Raw genomic sequence first — 15,919 nt, forward strand, 5'->3', positions numbered from 1 at the left:
TTCATTGACTTTAATACTCGTTCCTGGTCCAAGTGAGATTTGTTGGAGGTGGTACAGAGAATATTCTTATGTGTACTTGCAGATTGAGCTTCTCTAAAAGTAATGCTATTTCTGAGTATAATATTGGATTGACTACCTTGGTTCTGTTGATTTTCATTATGTGAATAATGGCCAGATAAACCTCTTTTCTTTGGCTGTTCCACTGACTTTCGAACTTGGTTACAGATCTCTTGCATACTGCTTAGACAGAATGTTTATGACCCATCAAAATTGATATGTTGAAGCCCTACCTTCATATCATTTGATATGATACTATCATATCAAATATGATAGTATTTGGAGGTGGGGCTTTGGGGAGATATTCAGGTTTAGATGAAGTTATACATGTGGGGCTCCCATGATGGAATTAATATCCTTATGAAAAAAGAAAAAGGTACAAGAGCTCTTTCTCTGTCCATGAACACACAGTTAGGAAAAGCCTCTGTCCATGAAGACACATTTCTCAGGCAGCTGTATACAAGCCAGTAAGAGAGCACTCAAGAAAAATAGAATCTGCCGACACCTTGATCTTAGACTTCTCAGCTTCCAGAACTGTGAGACATAAATACCTGTTGTTTAAGCCACAGATCAGCCTATGGCAGCAGCCTGGCTGTCTAAGACATAGGCCTTTTCCAACTTCTCCATTTTTTGGCTTCAATATAAATAGGATAGGGCAATTAAACTTTAATCAGTATTGAGCATATGGAGGTGATAATTCTCCTATTTCCTTCAGACCTAATACCCTCTTATTTTTCCTGGCAGCATATTTTAAAACCAAATACAAAAATAGATTATTTTTGGAGACGATATGTTGTAAGCATTTTATTTATCCTTTCCTTTGGCCCTGCCCAGCATTTTTTGTTAACAACCTAGATGAGAACTGTAATATAAAGATCTTATTTTTCCTTTCTATGGTATCCTTTCTCCTACAACCTGATGACAGTGCCTTTTTTTCCCTGGGAAGTTACCTTTCCCCATTTTCACTCCTCAGTCCATGTAATTGAAGGAAGGCTTACTTCATCCATAGCTCCAGGAATGAATGTGATATTCAGATGAGGAAATATATCTCCTAACCACACTGATTGGTTCTGAGATGGACCTATGACTCATTTTAGGCAAATGAGAGACAGGTTTAAGTCTTACTGAGATCATTGGGACAAAGGCTGATTTCCATAAAGAGGAAAATGATGCTGAGAGAGTGAGAGTACCCAGCTGAGCTTATTTTTTACCTGGATCCAGTTTGTATCTGAATATCCCCTGGACTTTTTGATCATGTGAGCCAGTACATTTCCTCTTTGGCTTAAGTCAGTTTTAATTGAGTCCTTACTAACTGTAACTGAAAGAGTGCTAAATAACATGATTACCAAATTCACAGACAGTAAGAAGCTTGAAGAGATAGAGAATATATTAGAATATATTACAGAGTCAAAATCCAGAAAAATCTTGGCTAAAAAGAAGAGCAACAACTAATAAGATAAAATGTAGTAGTGATAAATGTAAAGTCCTATATTTGCTCCAAATCATCAGCTGGACAGAATGAGGGTGAGGCTGACATGGATAAACATGGAAAAGATTTAGACATTGTAGTGAATTGGCTGCTCAGTCCCAATTATTGGTGTGAGGAGATGGTCAAGAATATGCATAGGCTGTTCCATTAAACTATTTACCTATCATTATACCCATGCCACACTGAACCATATTGTCTTTAAAGACTGTACCTATACTGTAAGTCTCAAAAGTTAGGTGGTGTGACTCTGCCAGCTTTGTTCTCCTAAACTGTTAGCTATTCTATGCCCTTTGCATTTCCATATAAATTGTGTTTTCATATATATTTCCATATATATTGTGAGTTTCCCCAAATTAAAAAGAATTAATTAAGAATTGCATAGCTTTTCAAACTAGTAGGACTAGTGAATTATAAATTGTTTTTAATGCCATTGTCACTTGAACTGGTTAAAAAAATAATACTCATTATACTTTAACAGTCCTTTGGGAAAATAAATATTAAATTATGCCAGGTCTTCAGAAATGCATACTTAAGATGCAAATGCCTTGTGTTTTTCTCTTTATAAACCAATAATGCATAGTACATTTATGGAGAAATACATAAACTACTAACAGTATTTTGCTCTGGGGGAAGGATGGATTGGGTGTCTGGTAAAGAACAGGGATTTACTTTTTTATACTCTTGAAATCGTTTAAATTAAAAAAAATCTAATAAAATTTTCAAAATAAAAATTTAATATACACTATTATTAATGTCTGTTTTATATCTATCTCTAAATAATAATTCCTTTGTATGCATGAAATGTGTTCTGATTTATGATTATGGGTGCTGTTTGTAGTTAATGTCACTGCAGTTTTCCCTCTTTATTTCCTGGCTCACCCCATCACCTGGACTCTAAGGAACTTTAATCAATCTAGCAGATTCTGTATTTAACAAATTCTTTGATATACCACTTAAGATTTTTATGACTGTTTTTACTGTACTTTATTTATCCAGGCCTCGCTTGCCTAATCTGTAAAATGTGTTGGGCTAAAGTGTGGTCCAAAGTCTTTGCTGGTCCTGTGAGTTCATAAGTTTGCCTTCCATTCCATCCCATTCCATTTCATTCATGATCCATGTGGACAGTGATGACATAATCGTCAAGACGAGACAAGACACTCATAGAGTGTTCAAGCTGCCCAAAAGTTTTGCCTGCTCTTTGCTACTCCTTAGACTTGTGATTCATAGTGCTCGTTTTAGAACATTCAGGATGTCTGTAGTTGCCAACAGGTGGGACAGATTGAATCATTGACCTCTCTCTGCATCTGCACTCCTGTCATGGCTTCATTGTGGGCAGAGCGTACTTCCTCAATCTTTAACTTGCTTTGGCTAATGACATATGGGCAGCAGTTGTGTCATTTTTCAGCCTAAGACTTAAGAGGCCTTATATGCCTCCACTAGTCATCTTGTGCTTCTGTTTCTGCTGGTTCAAGGAGAATTAAATACATGGGGAGCAGACTTACAGATCTGAGAAGCAGAGCCTCTAGATGGAGTCCAGCTTGAATCAGCTTAGCTGACCTGTAGATCTTCAAAAATAAATACTTGTTAAGTCTTGGTGTTGTCTGTGACACAACATTTTTGGGATGCCTAAATGATACAACAGGTACCATTGACTTCTATCAAGATGTATTTTGAAATAGAAAACACATTCACATGGCGCAATAATAAAAATATAAAAAGGCATACAGTGAACTGTTTTGCTCCATGCCCTGTTCCCTACTCACCTGGGTCCCATCCAATGTCCCACCACTGCAAGTTCCCCACTTTATTGGTTTCTTTAGTATCCTTCTCAAGTTTCTTTATGTAAATGCAGTTAGACATGCATATATAATCTTGGCTCCCATTCCTACCATTTTATACAGTTTTATGCTTTGCTTTTTTCATCTGATATATCTTAGATATATTTGTGTATCTGTGTATAGAAAGCTTCCTTATTCCTTTTTACAGCTGTATTGTATATCATAATAAAAGAGAATACAGTCTCCTATTGATGGTCACTTGTTTTCTATCTTTTACTGCAATGTAAGTGTATCTGTGGGATAAATTCTCAAGAAAAAGATGTATACAGATGGAATAGCTACTGCCAAAGTGTCCTTCATAGAGGAACAAAAATATTTGTATTGGTAAGAGATATTGTAAATATCTAACAGCATTTTCCTTTAATCTGCAGGACCAGTATAATATTTCACACAGGAAGCCATCCCACTGACATTCCAGGAGGACATGAAGTGATATTTTCAGATAGCTGATGCCTATATACCAGGAAGTTCCCAGCATTTTATAGTTATCAGCTTCTTAAAGCTCACAACATTCTGTGAGGTACTGTCACTGCCCTCATCTTAAAGACGAGGAGATTGATGTGGAGGTAAGCTGAGGGGCTTGCCTGATTTCTTTATTCAGTGGAAAGTAGTGAAGCTAGGATTCTAACTCATGTACACTTACCTAGGCTAAGACAGCTAAACCATAACTTCTCTAAAATTACTTTAAAAATAATAGTATAATGAAACTAATATTAGTATAATATCCTAAAATATTTTTTCTGAATGTCCTGTTTTGATGATAGCTTTCATTAATATATAAATATTAATATATATAAATAAATATAATATATAAATATAAAATATATAAATATATAAGTGATATAAAATAATTTATGATTTGTGTGTGTGTATGTGTGTGTGTATGTGTGTGTGTGTATTTGTACCTATGGGAATCTGGTGAATTTCCACTTATAAACCTGAAGATGTATTAAGATATGTAAGAAATCGTTATCAACTGGACTCACTTTATTTATGTATGTGTGTATGTATGTATGTATGTATTTATTTATTTTAGTTTATTTATTGTGAGAGTGCACATGCATGTGAGTGGGGGAGAGGCAAAGAGAGAGAGAGAGGAGAGAGAATTCCAAGCAGGCTCCATACTGTCAGCATAGGGCCCAATGCCCGATGTGGGCCTCAAACTCCTGAACCATGAGATCATGACCTGAGCCAAAATTAAGACACTTAACTGACTGAGCCACCCAGCGGCCCTGATCTGGACTCACTTTAAAAATTCAGTTATATGATTTCTGGTTTTGAGTCCCACGTTGAGCTCTGTGCTGATAGCTCAGAGCCTGGAATGTGCTTTGGATCCTGTGTCTCCCTCTCTCTTTGCCCCTGCCCCGCTCACACTCTGTCTCTATCCCTCAATAATAAATGTTAAAGAAAAATTAAAAAAATTCTGAAGTTATAATTATTGGTTGCATTTTTAGAAAATGTGTTTTTTTTTTTTTTTAATTTTTTTTTCAACGTTTATTTATTTTTGGGACAGAGAGAGACAGAGCATGAACGGGGGAGGGGCAGAGAGAGAGGGAGACACAGAATCGGAAACAGGCTCCAGGCTCTGAGCCATCAGCCCAGAGCCCGACGCGGGGCTCGAACTCACGGACCGCGAGATCGTGACCTGGCTGAAGTCGGACGCTCAACCGACTGCGCCACCCAGGCGCCCCGAAAATGTGTTTTTTAAAATAGGTTTTGGAAAATGTGTAAAAGTGCCTGAAATCTAAGTAGATAACAAAGCTTTCCCACAATTAAAAATATCACCTCTAGGGGCGCCTGGGTGGCGCAGTCGGTTGAGCGTCCGACTTCAGCCAGGTCACGATCTCGCGGTCCGTGAGTTCGAGCCCCGCGTCGGGCTCTGGGCTGATGGCTCAGAGCCTGGAGCCTGTTTCCGATTCTGTGTCTCCCTCTCTCTCTGCCCCTCCCCCGTTCATGCTCTGTCTCTCTCTGTCCCAAAAATAAATAAACGTTGAAAAAAAAATTAAAAAAAAAATAAATCACCTCTAATATATATTCATTTAATATTCATATCACTCTTGTGAATTATAGGTATTAATATTCTTATTTTACAGATGAAGAAACTGAAGCTTAGAGAAAAGGGTTGACTCAGTATGACCCAGATAGTGAGGATGATGATGGCACTGAGTAATATGTACTGAATATTTACTATATGCCAAGCACATTACTAGATCCACTTTACATGGACCTATTTAATCTTCACAAGAATTCTATGAGCAGTTACTCCTACATCTTTACAAATGATGAAATAGGATTTAAAGAAATTTAGAATCTTTCTCAAGGCCATATAGCTAGGAAGTGATAGTGTTGGGAATTTAATCCAGGTTAACTGTCAACTTGGCTAGGCTATAGGCCCCACTGTAATAGTGAAACGCTAGTCTAGGTGTTGCTGTGAAGGTATTTTATAGATGTGATTAAAGTCCATAATCAGATGACTTTAAGTAAGGAAGATTATCCTAGATAATTTACATGGGCCTAACTCACTCAGTTGTAAGGCCAGAAAAGCAAAGCTAAGCTTCTCTGAAGAAGAAATCCTGCCTGTGGACTGTGGCTTCAGCTGCCTGAGACTTCCAGCCTGCCCTCCCTGGTGGTCTGTCCGGTGGATTGCAGACTTGCCTAGCCATTCGCCAGCTTTTTGCAATAAATCTTTTAATATGAATTTCCTACCAGTTGTCTTTCTCTGGTTGAACCCTGATACATTTGTCTAAGTCCAAAGCTCAAAGGCTTGCCAGAATGCAATACTCATTCTTTGTATACAACAAATTAGAAATTTGAAACTAAGTCGGGAGCTCTATGCTGCATATGCATCTGAACCACACATTATACTTCTCATACTCTGTCTCGTATTGTGAGCTTTATATTTTTTACCCTCCAACTTGATAAGCATTTTGAAGGCAGACACCAGGTTTTACTTATTTTATTTTTCTTGTACTATGTAACATGCACACAGGACCCACATCTTGGTTGTCAAAATGATATCTGTCATACCTGCATGAAGCTATGTCATTCACCTTCCTGCTTTTGTACTCTCTCAAGTTTGGGAGCCACCATTATTTCCTTTTTTTTTTTAATGTTTATTTATTATTGAGAGACAGAGTGCATGAGCATGGGAGGGGCAGAGAGAGGAGGAGAACAGAATCTGAAGGAGGCTCCAGGTTCTGAGCTGTCAGCGCATAGCCTGACGTGAGGCTCAAACCCATAAACTGTGAAATCGTGACCTGAGCCGAAGTGGGACACTTAACCGACTAAGATACCCAGTGCCCTGCAGCCACCGTTACTTCTAAGTTTTCTTTTACCTTTCTATTTTAATTCTTAACTTAGGGAGCTTAGAATTTTAGTCAGTATTGTTGTCCCCTGTGTTATCAATTATCAGAGATTTTCCTGGGTGATTTAAAACCTTAGTGGGAGAAAGGGAGAAACACTCTGTTAGAGTGTTGGTGGTGATTTCATTTAACTGTTTAACTTCTGCTGCAGTCCTTCCAGGTCTGGGCTTCTGAAAAATATTGACAAGTAAAATTCAGAACCATTCAATTCCCCAATGAGTACAGTTAGAATGGAAGGAACATGTTCCTTACTATAGATAAGCCCTGATTCTAAGGTCAAAATGTTATCTTATGGGTTGATTAAGTGATCGGTCCAAAAGACACATATCTGTTTTTCTCTTTCTCTATTTTAACATTTTCTCATGTCATTTAATCTCAAAGTACATGATACATCCTTTACTAAGAGAAGAGTCTTCCTCAGACCTTTTTATAACTTGGCAGGCAGATTTTCAGTTGTAATAAATTCCAGTTTAACTTTTATATACTATGATGACATTTCTTTCATAGTTCTTAAATATATGATTCATATTTAAAACAATTAGTAGTTATGTTACATTTGTTATTAGTATCATAAATCAATAAATCTTTGTTTTGGGGCACCAGTGTATGTCTGTTGCCATTGTAAAGACTAAGAAAACAAGATATAAAAATAGTAGGTCCTCTCTAAGCATTTACTTCAGTCATAATCAGAATTAAGACTAGAACTTAAATTTTTTGACTTTAGAGACTGAGAAATTTTTTTAGATGGATCACAGACTATGTGAGCAAAGCCACAAAAGGTGGAATATGTCTCACTTTCCTAAGGTTGCAAAAATTTACATTAAAATTTAGAAAGCATAGATTCATTTTATATGGAAAGTAAAACCACATGCATCTTATTTTGAGAAATCCTAAGGCCAATATAAAAGCTGAGATAGTTATTTAAATTTACTCCAGGTGATTTAGCTGCTGGTACCATGTTGTGTTGCTTACTTTGTCCTGTTTTCCTGTGGAAAACATAGATATCTATCTACGTAATCCCCTTGCTATTCCTTCTTTTCCTCTGAAAGAATTTTGTAAGGAATAATTTCGTACATTGAAGTCATGCAGGAAATATGTAAACATCCAACATGCTTTTACAAATCTGTAAAATATGAACACATTGAACTTTTCCCAATATAGGCTACTAAGGAAAATATGCAGAAAAACTATTTTCCAGTATAAACCAGGAAAGCCCAATGCAAACAATCAAAAGAACAAAGTAGGAATCAGACCTCATTTGTTTTCTTCCAAGTATAAATTACTTGGTTAGATTAAATAGCATAGACATGGTGCCAGGGATGTCAGTGGTTATTATTGTTGAACATACAATTCTGTTTTAATTCTGTTTTCTGTTTTCTTTTTTGTCTTCCTTTCCTTTCCTTTCCTTTCCTTTCCTTTCCTTTCCTTTCCTTTTCTTTTCTTTTCTTTTCTTTTCTTTTCTTTTCTTTTCTTTTCTTTTCTTTTCTTTTCTTTTCTTTTCTTTTCTTTTCTTTTCTTTTCTTTTCTTTTCTTTTCTTTCAGAGTGTGTGTGTGTGTATGAACAGGGAAAGGCAGAGAACCCCAAGCGGGTTTCGATTCCATGATCCTGAAATCATGACCTGAGCCAAATCAAGAGTCGGACACTCGACTAACAGCCACTCTGGTGTCTCACAATTCTGTTCTTAAAGCAGTTCTATTTGTGCAATTCCTTAGGCAATGCAAAAGGGTCATTAAGTAAATAAAAATGACTGTTCTGCATTGCTCCCATTGGTATTAAACATATGTGTTAATCCCATGACTCGTACAAAAGGCAAGTTTGCCTTGAAACTATATAATTTCCCCAACGTGGCAACATTTAAGCAAGATGTTAAAAAACACTTCTGCAAGGGGAGCACAAAACTCTTTAAAGGATGTCCTCCCCTAATCGCTCTCTCTGAATATTGAGTGACAAAATGACTGAAAAAATTGGAATGGAATCATTGTAGCAGCAAAATCCTGAAGAAGGGAAAAAGTCATTAGTTTCTGCTATTTGCACCCCTTGAACTGTCTGACTCCTGATCTTCTCCAAGGCTTCTGGGGCTATTCCATACCCAGAAATTTATTTTCTACTGTAGTCCATTTCTATTGCTTATCACTAAAAAACTTCTACATAATAAAATTTTGTGCTTTATGTTTTACAGTGAGCCTTAACCTAAATAGACATTTTAAATGCTAGTTTTTTAAATATATTGAATAAGAAGATACATTTTTTTAGAATAGAACTTTAATGATTTTGAGTAAAGACAATTTCTAAAATAGACTGCCATTTATTGAGCATATGTGTGTGTATAGTTATTTTAAAATATATATGTATAAAATTTTGTTATTACAATGATTTAGTGAGTAAGCTTACTATCCCTGTTTTGTATATGAAGAAACTGAAGCCTAATGTTGGTTAATTTGGCCACATACCTGGAAAGTGGTGGGGGTAATATTTATAAACAGATCTGGTTGATTTAACCATTATTAGAAATAATATTGTTTCCAATATCAGAAATAATATTATTTTTTAGATTCACTTCTAAGCCAGTACCTGCTTGGAAATTAGGTATATCCTCTTTTTCATTAGGGCACTGAGAACAAAGCAGAATAAATGTTAATAAAAATAAGCGGCAGACTTAGAATACATCTCCAAAGTGACAATGGTTATAAATATCAGTCCTCTAGTCTGGTGCCATTGCTACATTTTTTTCACATTCTGTTTTCAAAAGAGAGATACTTAATGTGGTTAATCTAGATAATACTAAGGTTAGTCATAAGTTTATATTTAAAATTTTGCGATGTAGATTTTAACTGAATTAGAATTTTAGGGGGTGCCTATATGGCTCAGTTAGTTAGGTGACCGATTTCGGCTCAGGTGATGATTTCATGGAGTTAGAGTTGGAGCTCTGAGTCAGGCTCTGTGCTGACAGCTCAGAGCCTGGAGTCTGCTTCAGATTCTGTGTCTCCCTCTCTCTGCTCCTCCTCTGCTCACACTCTGTCTCTCTCTCTCAAAAATAAATAAATAAAAACATTAAAAAAATGTTTTAAAAGACATTTTAATGTTTCATCACAGAGTTCATCACACTCTTTTACAAAAATGAAAAAGAAAGGGGGGGTTGGCGCCTGGGTGGCTCAGTTGGTTAAACTTCCTGGAGCCTGCTTTGGATTCTGTGTGTGTGTGTCTCTCTCTCTCAATAAATAAACATTAAAAAAAATAGAATTTCATTTCCTATTCTGTTATAATCTAGTATTTTTTTTTCCTGCTTCTTTATATAAACTGTCACAAATCTAGGATGTATATCATCTAATACAGAGCAGGGGAGTAGTGAGATTGCTCAACTAAGAATAATTTTTTTTAAATGTTTTTTAATTTATTTTTTGATGATTATTTTTGATGTTTTTAAACTTTTTTTTTTATAAGAGAGAACATAAGTGGGGAAGCGGCAGAGAGAGAGGGGGACAGAGGATCTGAAGCCAGTTCTGCGGTGACAGGCTGACATCATTGAGCCTGATGTGGAGCTCGAGATCACAGACCATGAGATCATGGTCTGAGCTGAAGTTGGATGCTCGACTGAGCCTCCCAGGTGCCCCTCAACTAAGAATCATTAACTTTAGTATCATAGAAGGAATGGAGACAGCTTGGTCAGTATAACTGCATGCTTTCATAAATTTCTAAACACTTTATGATGAAAAATTAGTAGACATGATGAAACTTTTTCTACATGAAAGAATAATTAAAACAAATTATAGATGCCTCTCAGTATTTAGGATTCTAATAGAATCCAGGAAACAAGATTTGTGCCTAAAGAGCATCCTTGTTCAGTTGTTTCAAGCTGGTATTATTTAAAGAACTTTGTTGGTCAGCGTTTTCCATTTTTCACACTTCAATTTGTTTTTAAAGTTTGTGCAAAGTTTTCTAGGAAATGTTACTTCATCTTAAAAGAATTACTGACTTTCAATTACTTTGAATGATCTAATTAAGTATAATTATACCAGGACGTCTAAACCTAAACACTGTTGAAATGAAATGCCTAAATGTGTGTAATATTGTCAAAGATTATGGATTCATATAACAAGAAAAATCTTATTTCTATCGTAAAATTTATTTGTGAAAAAAATTGAGGCAGAATCGTGAGACCTTGCCTGTAGTTCAAATAAAACTAACATGGGGGGGGGGAAGTATAGAAAAGGCATCTAAGTACAGTGGTCCCCATGCATACATAGCCAAGCATGGGGGACCGCTATGTTTTGGTTTTCTTCAGGAAACCTCCCAAGTTTAAGGGTGGTTCTTAGAAGCATGCTTGTCCAACATGAACAGGCTTATCTATTCATGACTCCTTCTCTTAATTCACAAAATATGACTTCATTTGGAGGGAATAGGGATGGAATAAGGCCCTCTGTCAGTCTGAGTTCTTCAGAGAAACAGAACCAATATGTATTATATATATTACATATAATATATACATATACTCACATACATACATACATATATATACAAAGAGATTTCTTTTAAGACACTGGCTTGGGACACTGTGGGACTTGACAAGTGTAAAATCTGTGGGGCAGGCAGGTCCAGAGGCTGGAAATTCAGTCTTGAGGCAAAATTCCTTCTTTTCTAGGAAACCTCAGTTTTTGCTCCCAAGGCCTTCACTTGATCGATGACTCCCATTCACATTATTGAGTGTAATCTCCTTTACTTAAAGTCAATTGATTGTAGATATTAACCACATCTACAAAAATACTTTCACAGCAACACCTAGATTAGTGTTTGATTAAATAACTGGGTACTATAGTGTAGCAAAGCTGACACATAAACCAATCATCCCTCAGTCTCTATGTGGCAGCCTTGCTGGTGGAGGGAAGTCTCTGGAAAATTTTCAGACATAGCCCAACCTGCCCAAGGGTGGCTGGGAAAGGAGGTAGGACAGGTGTCACCTGTTGCCCCTTCTTCCCTCAAGACAACTGCCACACTACTTTCCCAGTGAGTGTGCAGTTGTGTTGGTGGAGCAGAGGGGAAGCTGTGCTCTAGATAAGCTAGGAAATGATGGTTTAATCATTTCTGGGAAACGTGGGTGTAAGAGGTCAAGATCTAGGTGATTTTAGTATGATTCTTGAGAAATAACTCTTGTGGCGTTAGAGTGAAGGGCATCATTTTTTGGTGAAAATGGTAGCCTTGGTTTCACTTTGCTGATGAAAGTCTAAATAAGGTTTTACTTTGAAATGCCACTTATGGAAGCTGTTTGGGCCTCTCCTCTATCTTGGCAGAAAATTGTAATATCCAATAATAAGTTAACACTCTTAGACTAGTAGCTAGGCTCAAGACTAGTGAGGAACTTGGGGTTTCCAGATCTCTCTTGTTTTCAGAACCTCTGAAATATGTTTTCTTCTTATGGCTGCCTTATGCTAAAAAACCTGTTAACGGGGACACAGAGAATAGGAACAGTAATGGAAAGATAGATCCTGGATAAGCATAAAATTATTCACTATTTAAAAGTCTTGAAGGTATAATCCAAAATATGGGTCAAGGAAAAATTTAAGGGCATAGCAATGTTATGAGATAATCTTAAATAGTCCTGTTTTGTACAACAGGCCAGTTAAATAATGAAGGGTGGAAATAAGAAATAAGATTTATGCAATATGATAAGGAGGTAAATTTTGTTTCCAACTTTACCTATTGCTACAATTGTCCATGCTCTGTGGCCACGCTTAAGATTTTTACATGGATAGCTAATACAATCCTGTAGATAGCACTTTCCTGTCTTTACCAATGAGAAAATGTAACATAAACCTACTAATGAAATTGTTACAAAATAAACACAGACTTTCCTTTATTTCAGACTAATTTCAGCCAAGAAATGAAATGTGTAACAAAAGCCACAGAGTTACTATCATCTAATGCAGGCAAAGCATTTACTAAAACCATAATCCTCCAAATTGTCACAAACTGAATATTCTGCAGAAAGATTTGTAGTATTTGCCCCAAGTGACTTTTTAGCCATCTCTACCTCTAGAATACCACCAAAGTTTATTTTATTATTTTTAACGAAAAGACTTCAATTTACCCATGTTGTGTCAGGAGCAGCACTTAGCAAGTTCAGTCATTTTTTAAAAATTTACCTGTGGTTAAAAAATAACCAAAAAACAAATAATCCAAAGGTGGGAACTGGGGGAGGAGAAAGAAAAGCATACTTACACGATGCTTTGTAAAGGCAAAAGGTTAAAAACATTTCTGCACTTGAAAATAATTGAAAATTTTTAATAATGCCTCACTTGCCAGTTGAAGCTGAGTAGGAGCAATGTGGCAGTGCTGTTTAGAATCCCTGGGGATTGGACGCGATTTCCCTTAGGTCTCCTTGTTTGGCTCCTGTCAACCACAAAGAAAAGTGCTTTGTTTGCTCCAAAGAGAATTTATACAGAATCTCAGCAGAAACATCTGCTGTTTTACAGCAGATAAAACTACTGAGGTATGTCTTTTACAGCTGTAAGCAAGATAATAGACATTTATTAGGACCTCTACTTCCACTTTATTACCTGATAAAAACAGATGAATTAGGCTCCCTACTTATAACATATTGCCTTGACTAAAAACAGATTGCTTTCTTGTGTGAAGTAACGACCTCACAGCACATTTTAGCATTGTCTTAATAAGAGTAGGAAAAAAAAATGTGTATTTCCCCCTTTTGTTTCTAAGTCCACAGAGTCAGGGTGTCCATTGCTCACTTTCTCAGAACTTGATGGTATACTTTTTTTGCCAGGATAATCTCATTGATTCCAAATGGAGGCCAGGCTTTCTGGCATGGTTAAATGTCCTATTCCAGGTTATATTTTTGCTAATTTATGTCTTGACACATTAAAATTTTTTTAGCTGCTCCTGAATCGCACTTAGTAAAGCTTCTGATTGATTGAGCCAAAGAACTAGTACTTGATCATGTGAGTGAGCGTAATTAGTCTGATGCTTTTTCACATTTCCCCCAGCTGAGCTGAGTTTAATAAAATCTTTCTTTGTTTATGGGACACTTTGGGTGGAAAGTTCAGTTGTTTGAGACTGATCCAGCCAGAGCCCCCAGGCCATGGATACTCAGAAACTCATGAAAATGAGGTGCCCTGTTTGATGGTCTCCAACTTGACTTGTCATTTCTGATTAATTTTGCCATTGGTTAAAACAGATGAAGACTCAAATGAGAAAAAAAAAATTATCTCCTGAAAAACTTTCACTGCTGATTCAACTTAACAGTTATTTTGTGTGTTGTGATGACAATGTCTATTGTAGTCCAATTTTGCTGTATTTTCTTTTAAAATACAAGGAAAATTGTGGAAAGAGGCAGAGACCAGATATCCTGCAAATGTGGGTGGGAAAGCTGAAGAGGCAGGAAACGAAATTAAGGTTGGTTCCGTGTCCACCAGTTACTGGGAGTAATGGGAAAATGTAGAGAGACACTTTATCATCATTTGTTGGTTCTTCTAGTTTTTCAAGTTCTCAGCAGAACCAGGATGAAAGTTATTCTATAATAAACAAATGATTTCATGGTGATGGAGTTAAAACTTACAAAAAAGGAGTCAAGAAACTTTCTGGAAATATTTGTGTTTCCTGGGCTGCTTAGTGTCCAGGTAAAACTGAATTCTAAGGATAAATCCTGAACTACTTCAAAATAATGTGATCACATTAGAAAATGTACTTCCTAATTCCCATGTCAGTCAGTGTTCAAAATAATTGATTTTGAGAAAATACACCTATTGCTAAAATTGCCCGTGCTCTGTGGCCACACTTAAGATTTTGCTAAGCCAGTGAAAATATTTCTAAGATTGCTGTAATAATGCAAATGCCCCCCATGAAGCCGGTCTTTTCAGTACACTATTTTCCACAATTTTGGGGAGATTTCCCTGGAGCACAGTGCTCAAGTATAAACACATGATATGAAATCATATCAGGAGGGCAAATGAAGTTTTCAGTCTTTTCAAACATAAAAAAAAAAAAAAAAGTTAAGGGGATTTGAATTAGCCAGAGAGGTCTAGGAGCTTTCCCAAAAAAGCGCTATTAAGCTGAGATCTAAAAGGCAAATAAATTTTTTTAGCCACATGATTGACTGAGGTCTAAAAGCAAGGAAGCAAACAGAGTGTGAGATGCAGCTGAATGGCTAGCAATTAATTAAATTGTGTGTGTCTTCTTTGTGCAAAACATGGCCTAAGCTCTGGGGATATAATGGCCAATCAAAATACACTCTGACACGGTCCTCATGTTAGTACTCCTCTATGGAGGGAGACAAACACTAGTCAAATTGCAGAAGTTATTGTAGAATCGTCACTCTTAAATAGACCAAGATGCTAGGGGAACAAAGAGGAAATTTGAACTAATTGTGGCTGCCAAGGAAGACCCTTCTATGGAAGTTAGAAATGAGCATCCATCTAAATAAGAGTTAAATAGTGAAAGAGAGGAGAGCACAGTGTTTCAGGCAGCATGTATAAACGTTTGAGTGTTCATCCTTCCTACAGAGACTTCTGCTCTCCTCACGAGTAGTGTAGCACAACATGTGAGAGTCTGAACTTTTTTAGTTGAAATTCTAAATAAATTCAGTGGCTGAGAATAAATTATTCAGCCAGGGTCTTAAACTGGACTGTGGTGGGGGTAGGGGTTTTTGATGTACACTGAGGCAGTGGACTAAGAAAGAAGGAGAAGCAATATGGAATACTTAGGTCTGGGAAAAAGAGGCTCTGGGCCCTGTGCTTCTGACAGCTCTCAAGTCACAAATATACACAACACATAAGCAGATTTTTTTAAAACCATAGGCTCTTCTGTCACTAAACATTTGTGCTTGTAGACTAACACTCATCATGCTACAGGGAAATGCTTTCCCACATCTTTTAACTACCTCCTGGAAATAAAAAGCAATTACATCTGAATGCTGTGACATAGCGTGCGTTGTGCTACCTCCAACATGAGAAAAAGAGAATCCTTCAGAGTCCAGGGAGGATTGGAACAGCAGAGACACTTAAATAAGAGAAAAGACAAATTAATTAACTTGTCAAATCCTTCTTCTCATAGCATGAATGCATTAGGTATCTGTATAATGAAGTTTTATGTCCCACTAGTGCTGAACATCCATTTTCTTGCTTCTCTCCATATAAAGCACTTTATTGTTCTGGACTTACTCCAG

At 36.7% G+C, this 15,919-nt stretch overlaps 1 long non-coding RNA gene across 1 annotated transcript in view; it reads left to right on the plus strand.

Annotated features, from left to right (window-relative positions):
• The window catches only part of LOC116738165, a 141,030-nt gene that overhangs the window by 26,754 nt on the left and 98,357 nt on the right, over nucleotides 1-15,919 (plus strand). The window contains exon 3 of the long non-coding RNA XR_004343818.1: nucleotides 3,756-3,950. This is a non-coding gene — a long non-coding RNA (uncharacterized LOC116738165). The remainder of the gene's footprint in view (nucleotides 1-3,755; nucleotides 3,951-15,919) is intronic.

The sequence above is a fragment of the Lynx canadensis genome, chromosome A1 (genome assembly GCF_007474595.2).
Source record: "Lynx canadensis isolate LIC74 chromosome A1, mLynCan4.pri.v2, whole genome shotgun sequence".
In the NCBI taxonomy this organism is placed as follows: domain Eukaryota; kingdom Metazoa; phylum Chordata; class Mammalia; order Carnivora; family Felidae; genus Lynx; species Lynx canadensis.